We start from the raw sequence: 9,929 nt of genomic DNA on the forward strand, positions 1-9,929 counted from the left end.
GTCTAATAATGCCTGAAGAAATGCATCTTCGAGAGTTTTCCTGAAAAAAAAAAACATTTGGTAAGGTTTGCAAAAACAAAATTTGATTTGTTACTCAATTTGACAGTAATGTACTTAGAATCCTGAGATAATGCGAAACAAGCAATAAAAATGTATTCAAACATATGTCACAACCACTGGCTTGTTAGTGGCTGTAACATTAAGGGAGACCACACCGATTTGTACATTTTAGCCAACAGATCTTTTATTTACAACATGTATCAGTGATCAGTAATGTGAATTAACCAAGGAATGTATCAGTAAATGAGTGTTGTCCCAAAAGGGTGTTAGTGTGGTGCTAATCCCGGCCGTCGTTGCCGTGACCATACGGTCACCAAACGAATGTGCCTGTGGGACGAGAGAGAGAAAGAGAGAGAGCATGAGAGAGCGAGCATGCTGATGGGAGGCCTTTTATAGGCCGCCCAATCAGCAGCCCTCTGAGATGTTGCACGTCTTCACAGACCAGCTCCACCTGCGGGTCGGAGGACCAAAGTGCCCCAAACACTAACCGGCAGCAACCGACAGCTCCACCTGCGGGTCGGAGGACCAAAGTGCCCCAAACACTAACCGGCAGAGCCGGGCATGACATCCCCCCCCTTAAAAACAGAGACCCGTGTTAACTGGGTCTCTGAAGCACCATCAAAAAATAGAAAACCAAAACCTACAGTAGCCCCAGTAGCTATATTCTAGTCCCAATGACGCACCTCCCCTCCACCCCAGACCAACCAGAACCCAAACCATCCCAAACACCCTCCTTACCCTCCGACCTTCCCTGCACCCAGCAAATCCTGGTACCCGGACAGTGACCTTTAAGGGAAACAGAGAAAAACCGCAGGTTAGGAGTGAGTGGAGATGATTAGACCTCCTGGTCCAGAGCCCGAGAGAGCGCATCAGCCATTACATTTTCCACCCCGCGAATATGGCGGATCAACAGGTGGAATGGCTGCAGAAACAGTGCCCAGCGCAACAGGCGCTGGTTGGTGGACCCTTTGAAAGACTGTAGAAAAGTGAGAGGGTTGTGATCTGAGTAGACCACAATTGGATGGAGACCCCCTCCCACATAGACTTCAAAGTGTTGCAATGCCCAAATCAATGCTAATGCTTCCTTTTTAATCACTGAATAATTAAATTGGTATTTGTTGAATTTTTTTGAAAAATAGCAAACCGGTCTGGCTACTCCATCATCATCAGCCTGCAGGAGGACCGCACCTGCTCCCACCTGGCTTGCATCCACCTGCAGCTGGAATGGCAGATCCAGTTTGGGTGCAGCCAGGACCGGAGCTGATGTTAACAAAAGCTTTGCATTCTGGAAAGCCTGCTGACACTCCTCCGACCAAATGAATTTGGCGCCACCCTTCAACAAATTGGTCAGAGGAGATACAACATTTGAAAAATTGCAGCAAAAATTGCGGTAGTACCCGATCATACCCAAAAAGCGCATAAGTTCTTTCTTCGTCGCCGGCACAGGGAAATTATCAATAGCTGCCACCTTTGCGTTAACGGGCCGCACCATCCCCTGGCCGACTACTTTACCCAAATAGACGACTGTGGCACGCGCAAACTCGCATTTCGCTAAATTTACTGTGAGGTTTGCTGCCACCAACCTCTGGAAAAGCGCTCGAATGCGAGCCAAATGTTCGTCCCAACTGTCTGAATGACAAACGGCGTCGTCCAAATAAACCGAGCACCCCTGCAGCCCCCCAACGACCCTATTCATGAGCCGTTGGAAGGTTGCAGGAGCATTCCGCAAACCGAAGCTCATTCGAGTATACGAGTACAAACCGGAAGAGGTAATGAATGCAGATATCTCCTGCGCTCTCTGCGTCAAAGGCACTTGATAGTAACCTTTCAATAAATCAAATTTGCTGACATAACGAGCACTCCCAACCTGATCCACACAGTCCTCGATACGTGGCAATGGAAAAGAATCTGGTCTAGTCACAGCATTTACTTTCCTATAATCCGTACAGAATCTATAGGTGTTATCTGACTTTTTCACCAGTAGACATGGCGATGCCCAACTGGAGTAAGATGGCTTGGCGAGACCATGATCAAGCAGATACTGCACACTGTCCTCCATACTCTTCTGTTTATCGGGAGCCACTCGATAAAATCTTTGTCGTATTGGGCGGGCCCCCTGTGTGTCAATGTCATGTTCAATTAGTGTGGTACAGGTTGGAGTGTCGGAAAACAAAGGCAAAAATTCAAAAATCAAATCCGACAACTGTTTACGCTGTACCTCACTTAAATGACCGAGGAGACTATCTAGCTCCTTTAACTGCTGAGTATTATCTAAGCGCCCGTGTAACACTGAATCGTCAGGTGCGCGCACTTCATCCCAAGCTGCCACCTCCGGCCAGTTGAGCGGTTCCCCAACTCCAACGGCTAGACCCACTGGACTCGCAGCAATCCCACCCGCCTTGTCGGAACCTGCAGAGTGGTAAGGCTTGAGTAAATTCACATGACACAGTTGCTGTGATCGTTTACGATCAGGAGTTGACAGTAAATAATTGAGATCTGACACTTGGCTCATAACCGTAAATGGACCAGAGTATTTTGCTGTAAATGGTGACCCCGGAATGGGCAGCAAAGCTAAAACTTGATCACCTGGATTGAAAACTCTGATCTTCGCTTTACGGTCATAACGCAGCTTCATTTTCACCTGAGCTTTAGTCAAATGCTCGGTTGCCTCTTTCCATGCAAGCAACAGCCTACGACGAAAACCATCTACATACTCAGTGAAACTGACGGGAGTGTTCTGCAGATCCAGATTGGCATTTAAAACAGACAGTGAGGTCCGGACTTTGTGGCCAAAGACTAGGTCATTTGGACTAAAACCAGTGCTTTCTTGAACTACACCACGCGCAGACAACAAGAGCCATGGCAACGCCTCCTCCCAATCTCTCCGCATCTCAACACAGTAAGCGCGCAAGAGAGACTTCAACGTGGCATGCCAGCGCTCCAATGCCCCCTGACTCTGTGCGTGATACGCGCTGCTCAAATTGTGCTTCACCTGCATCGACTTCAACGCTGCAGCAAATGTTCTGGAGGTAAAGTTAGACCCTCTGTCGCTCTGAATTACCTTCGGAATGCCAAAGACAGAAATGAATTTAGACAAACATTTCAATATTGACCTTGTGGTAATTGTTCTCAAGGCATACGCTGCTGGATACCGAGTGGCCTGGCACATGATGGTAAAGAGGTACACACAACCAGATTTCGAAGGGGGTAGTGGACCTACACAATCAATAATGAGATGCTCAAATGGTGTGCCAACAGACGGAATAGGTTGAAGTGGTGCAGGTTTTTTTCGCATTAAAAAAGCTGAGCCACATCAAACAAGAATGACAAGCACATTTCAGGAGAACATCTTCACCGTAACACAACATTAACGCAACAGAAACAATACCCAGAATTCCATGTGTTACAATACACACCCCCACCACCTAAACCCGCCCACCTCAACCAACGAACGGAGGAGGGCGGTGATGTTTTGGGGCGCGGGGTTGGGTGGTAGCGGGGATGTAGCACGGAAAAGATAGCGCTGCATGGTTTTGTGGGTATTTGTTATGTTGTGTTTATGTTTTATTACAGTGAGGATGTTTTCCTGAAGTGTGTTTATCATTCTTGTTCAATGTGGGTTCACAGTGTGGTGCATATTTGTAACAGTGTTAAAGTTGTTTGTGCAACCACCGTCAGTGTGACCTGTGTGGCTGTTGACCAAGTATATCTTGCAGTCACCATCATATGCACAACAATACCGTGCACATCACATGCCTCGACTGGCACACTTATGATTTGATGAATGAGCGTGCAAAAAAGCCCACCGCGGTACGACTTGTCATATTCGCCTGGCCAAGCTTTGGGTCAATCCAATATGAGGGTAGTGAAATTCTCGGGGTGAAATGGTGGGATTGGTAAGTACGTTGCTTGGTTGGGATAGCGATTCAAGCAAGGTTAACCCACTTTGTATCAATTTCCTGCATCCAGTGGCCCACCGGTAAAGTGAATGAGACACCCCTGATCCTAACAATTCAGAAAAAATCTGTTAAACAACGGTATTTTTCTGTGGAACCGCCAGCATTGTCACTTCACTAAAGGTGATTGATCGTAATACTTTGGAAAAACTCTTTAGAATAAAGGTATTTTTCTGCAGAACTGTTTGCATCGTCACTTTATTAAAGGTGGTTGATCGTAATAATTTTGCTAAAATCTGTAAAATTACGATATTTCTCCCCAAAACATTTCATGAAAATTTCTGTAAATATAATGTTTTTGATCATTATTTGGTTTACAATGTTTTACTTTAATTTTATGATTTTTGTTTGGCAGCCGTAGCTGCCAGTAAATGACCTTTTTTTTACAGAATTTATTTTTACAGTGTTTTCAAAGATACAAGTTTGTTTTTTTTATTCGATATAACAGTATTACTGTCATACTAAATATGAAAGGTTCATAAACATAACTCCAAAACCAAACATGAAATCTGTCTAAAAAAGCCTGTAATATTGACTTTATGTGAGTTTTACCTGAATTAGGTATTTTGGAAAGGTTCACAAATACAAAAATTTGGTTTTACTGGCCTCACATTGGTCACACTCAATAAGACAGTTTTTGAACCATATCTCCAAAAATACACATGCAAAATTACAAAAAAATGCCTGAAGAAATGTATATTTGTGAGTTTTACTGGGAAAAAAACCTTTTGTAAGGTTTGCAAAAACAAAAAGGAATGTTTTACCCAATTTGACAGTAATGTACTTAAAATCCTGAGATAATGCAAAAAGAGCAATAAAAATGTATTCAAACATAATTCCTAATCCAAACGTGCAATTTGTCTAAAAAAGCCTGTAATATTGAATTTGTGTGAGTTTTAGCAAAATCGGGTATTTTGGAAAAGTTCCCAAATACAAAAATTTGGTTTTACTGGCCTCATATTGGTCAAACTCAAAATGACAGTTTTTGAAACATAACTCCTAAAATACACATGCAAAATGTCTAATAATGCCTGAAGAAATGCATCTTTGAGAGTTTTCCTGAAGAAAAAAAAACATTTGGTGAGGTTTTAAAAACAACATTTTATTTGTTACTCAATTTGACAGTCATGTACTTAGAATCCTGAGATAATGCGAAAAAAGCAATAAAAATGTATTCCAATATAATTCCTAATCCAAACGTGCAAAATGTCTAAAAATGCCTGTGATATTGAATACATGTGAGTTTTACTAGATACAGTTGTTTTTCTATGGTTTGCAAATACAAAAATGAGGTTTTACTCAATATGACTGTATACTTTAACACTCAATATTACAGTTATTTAAACATAACTCCTACACCACACATGAAGAATGGCTAATAATGCCTGAAATAATGCATCTTTGGGAGTTTTACTCGAAACATATGCTTTTTTAAATCTTGCAAATGCAAAAAGTAGTTTTTTACTCAATATGACTATAATAGTCTTAGAATCCTGAGATAATGCGAAATAAGCAATAAAAATGTATTCAAACATAACTTCTAAACAACAAATGCAAAATGGCTAATAATGCCTAGAGATATGTATTTTGGTTAGTTGTACTAGAAAAATGATCTTTTGTAAGGTTTGCAAAGACAAAAGTTGTTTTTTTTTTTCAATATAACAGTGTAACTGTCATACTAAATATCAATCAATCAATCAATCAATCAATCAATGTTTACTTATATAGCCCTAAATCACTAGTGTCTCAAAGGGCTGCACAAACAACTACGACATCCTCGGTAGGCCCACATAAGGGCAAGGAAAACTCACACTCTGTGGGACATCGGTGACAATAATGACCCAGTGGGACGTCGGTGACAATGATGACTATGAGAACATGATACTGTGAAAGATCAATCCATAATGGATCCAACACAGTCGCGAGAGTCCAGTCCAGAGCGGATCCAACACAGCAGCGAGAGTCCCGTTCACAGCGGAGCCAGCAAGAAACCATCCCAAGAGGAGGCTGATCAGCAGCGCAGAGATGTCCCCAGCCGATACACAGGCGATGAAAGGTTTATAATCTTTATAAACCTTTCATATTTAGTATGACAGTTACACTGTTATATTGAATAAGAAAAACTAACTTGTGTCTTTGCAAACCTTACAAAAGATCATTTTTCTAGTACAACTAACAAAAAAACATATCTCTAGGCATTGTTAGCCATTTTGCATGTGTTGTTTAGAAGTTATGTTTGAATACATTTGTATTGCTTTTTTCGCATTATCTCAGGATTCTAAGACTATTATAGTCACATTAATTAAAAAACTACTTTTTGCATTTGCAAGATTTAAAAAAGCATATGTTTCGAGTAAAACTCCCAAAGATGCATTATTTCAGGCATTATCAGCCATTTTTCATGTGTGGTGTAGGAGTTATGTTTAAATAACTGTCATATTGAGTGTTACAGTATACAGTCATATTGAGTAAAACCTCATTTTTGTATTTGCAAACCATTGAAAAACAACTGTATCTAGTAAAACTCACATGTATTCAATATCACAGGCATTTTTAGACATTTTGCACGTTTGGATTAGGAATTATATTGGAATACATTTTTATGGCTTTTTTCGCATTATCTCAGGATTCTAAGTACATTACTGTCAAATTGAGTAACAAATCAAATTTTCTTTTTGCAAACCTTACCAAAAGTTTTTTTTTTCAGGAAAACTCTCGAAGATGCATTTCTTAGGCATTATTAGACATTTTGCATGTGTATTTTTGGAGTTATGTTTCAAAAACTGTCATTTTGAGTGTGACCAATATGAGGCCAGTAAAATCTAATATTTGTATTTGTGATTCTTTCCAAAATACCTGATTCTGCTAAAACTCACATAAATTCAATATTAAAGGCTTTTTAAGACAAATGTCATATTTGGTTTTGGAGTTATGATTATAAACCTTTCATATTTAGTATGAGAGTTACACTGTTATATTGAATAAAAAACTAACTTGTGTCTTTGCAAACCTTACAAAAGATCATTTTTCTAGTACAACTAACAAAAAAACATATCTGTAGGCATTATTAGACATTTTGCACGTTTGGATTAGGAATTATGTTTGAATACATTTTTATTGCTTTTTTCGCATTATCTCAGGATTCTAAGACTATTATAGTCATATTGAGTAAAATACTACTTTTTGCATTTGCAAGATTTAAAAAAGCATATGTTTCGAGTAAAACTCCCAAAGATGCATTATTTCAGGCATTATTAGCCATTTTTCATGTGTGGTGTAGAAGTTATGTTTAAATAACTGTCATATTGAGTGTTACAGTATACAGTCATATTGAGTAAAACCTCATTTTTGTATTGGCAAACCATTGAAAAACAACTGTATCTAGTAAAACTCACATGTATTCAATATCACAGGCATTTTTAGAATATTTGCGCGTTTGGATTAGGAATTATGTTTGAATACATTTTTATAGCTTTTTTCGCATTATCTCAGGATTTTAAGTACATTATAGTCAAATTGAGTAACAAATCAATTTTTTTTTTTGCAAACCTTACCAAATGTTTTTTTTTTTCAGGAAAACTCTCGAAGATGCATTTCTTCAGGCATTATTAGACATTTTGCATGTGTATTTTTGGAGTTATGTTTCAAAAACTGTCATTTTGAGTGTGACCAATATGAGGCCAGTAAAATCTAATATTTGTATTTGTGATTCTTTCCAAAATACCTGATTCTGCTAAAACTTACATAAATTTAATATTAAAGACTTTTTAAGACAAATGTCATATTTGGTTTTGGAATTATGATTATAAACCTTTAACATTTAGTATGACAGTTACACTGTTATATTGAATAAAAAAACTAACTTGCGTCTTTGCAAACCTTACAAAAGATATTTTTTCTAGTACAACTAACAAAAAAACATATCAGTAGGCATTATTAGCCATTTTGCATGTGTTGTTTAGAAGTTATGTTTGAATACATTTTTATTGCTTTTTTCGCATTATCTCAGGATTCTAAGACTATTATAGTCATATTGCGTAAAAAACTACTTTTTGCATTTGCAAGATTTAAAAAAGCATATGTTTCGAGTAAAACTCCCAAAGATGCATTATTTCAGGCATTATTAGCCATTTTTCATGTGTGGTGTAGGAGTTATGTTTAAATAACTGTCATATTGAGTGTTACAGTATACAGTCATATTGAGTAAAACCTCATTTTTGTATTTGCAAACCATTGAAAAACAACCGTATCTAGTAAAACTCACATGTATTCAATATCACAGGCATTTTTGGACATTTTGCACGTTTGGATTAGGAATTATATTTGAATACATTTTTATTGTTTTTTTCGCATTATCTCAGGATTCTAAGTACATTACTGTCAAATTGAGTAACAAATCAAAATTTGTTTTTGCAAACCTTACCAAATGTTTTTTTTCTGGAAAACTCTCGAAGATGCATTTCTTCAGGCATTATTAGACATTTTGCATATGTATTTTTGGAGTTATGTTTCAAAAACTGTCATTTTGAGTGTGACCAATATGAGGCCAGTAAAATCTAATATTTGTATTTGTGATTCTTTCCAAAATACCTGATTCTGCTAAAACTTACATAAATTCAATATTAAAGGCTTTTTAAGACAAATGTCATATTTGGTTCTGGAGTTATCATTATAAACCTTTCATATTTAGTATGACAGTTACACTGTTATATTGAATAAAAAAATTAACTTGTGTCTTTGCAAACCTTACAAAAGATAATTTTTCTAGAACAACTAACAAAAAAACATATCTCTAGGCATTATTAGCCATTTTGCATGTGTTGTTTAGAAGTTATTTGTGAATACATTTTTATTGCTTTTTTCGCATTATCTCAGGATTCTAAGACTATTATAGTCATATTGAGTAAAAAACTACTTTTTGCATTTGCAAGATTTAAAAAAGCATATGTTTCGAGTAAAACTCCCAAAGATGCATTATTTCAGGCATTATTAGCCATTTTTCATGTGTGGTGTAGGAGTTATGTTTAAATAACTGTCATATTGAGTGTTACAGTATACAGTCATATTGAGTAAAACCTCATTTTTGTATTTGCAAACCATTGAAAAACAACTTTATCTAGTAAAACTCACATGTATTCAATATCACAGGCATTTTTAGACATTTTGCACGTTTGGATTAGGAATTATGTTTGAATACATTTTTATTGCTTGTTTCGCATTATCTCAGGATTCCAAGTACATTACTGTCAAATTGAGTAACAAATCAAATTTTGTTTTTGCAAACCTTACCAAATGTTTTTTTTTTTCAGGAAAACTCTCGAAGATGCATTTCTTCAGGCATTATTAGACATGTTGTATGTGTATTTTTGGAGTTATGTTTCAAAAACTGTCATTTTGAGTGTGACCAATATGAGGCCCGTAAAATCTAATATTTGTATTTGTGATTCTTTCCAAAATACCTGATTCTGCTAAAACTTACATAAATTCAATATTAAAGGCTTTTTAAAACAAATGTCATATTTGGTTTTGGAGTTATGATTATAAACCTTTCATATTTAGTATGCCAGTTACACTGTTATATTGAATAAAAAAACTAACTTGCGTCTTTGCAAACCTTACAAAAGATAATTTTTCTAGTACAACTAACAAAAAAACATATCTCTAGGCATTATTAGCCATTTTGCATGTGTTGTTTAGAAGTTATGTTTGAATACACTTTATTGCATTTATTGCTTTTTTCGCATTATCTCAGGATTCATATTTAGTATGACAGTTACACTGTTATATTGAATAAAAAAATTAACTTGTGTCTTTGCAAACCTTACAAAAGATCATTTTTCTAGTACAAATAACAAAAAAACATATATCTAGGCATTATTAGCCATTTTGCATGTGTTGTTTAGAAGTTATGTG

General features: G+C 37.0%; 1 long non-coding RNA gene across 1 annotated transcript; it reads right to left on the reverse strand.

Moving 5' to 3' along the window:
- Positions 1–218: 218 nt before the first annotated feature.
- Positions 219–850, reverse strand: LOC133542958 (uncharacterized). Its single transcript, XR_009804266.1, has 2 exons — positions 799–850; positions 219–387 (listed from the first exon to the last, which is right to left on the reverse strand). It is a non-coding gene; the product is annotated as an uncharacterized LOC133542958 (long non-coding RNA).
- Positions 851–9,929: the final 9,079 nt, after the last annotated feature.

Source organism: Nerophis ophidion, linkage group LG25 (genome assembly GCF_033978795.1).
Source record: "Nerophis ophidion isolate RoL-2023_Sa linkage group LG25, RoL_Noph_v1.0, whole genome shotgun sequence".
NCBI classification, from domain to species: Eukaryota; Metazoa; Chordata; class Actinopteri; order Syngnathiformes; family Syngnathidae; genus Nerophis; species Nerophis ophidion.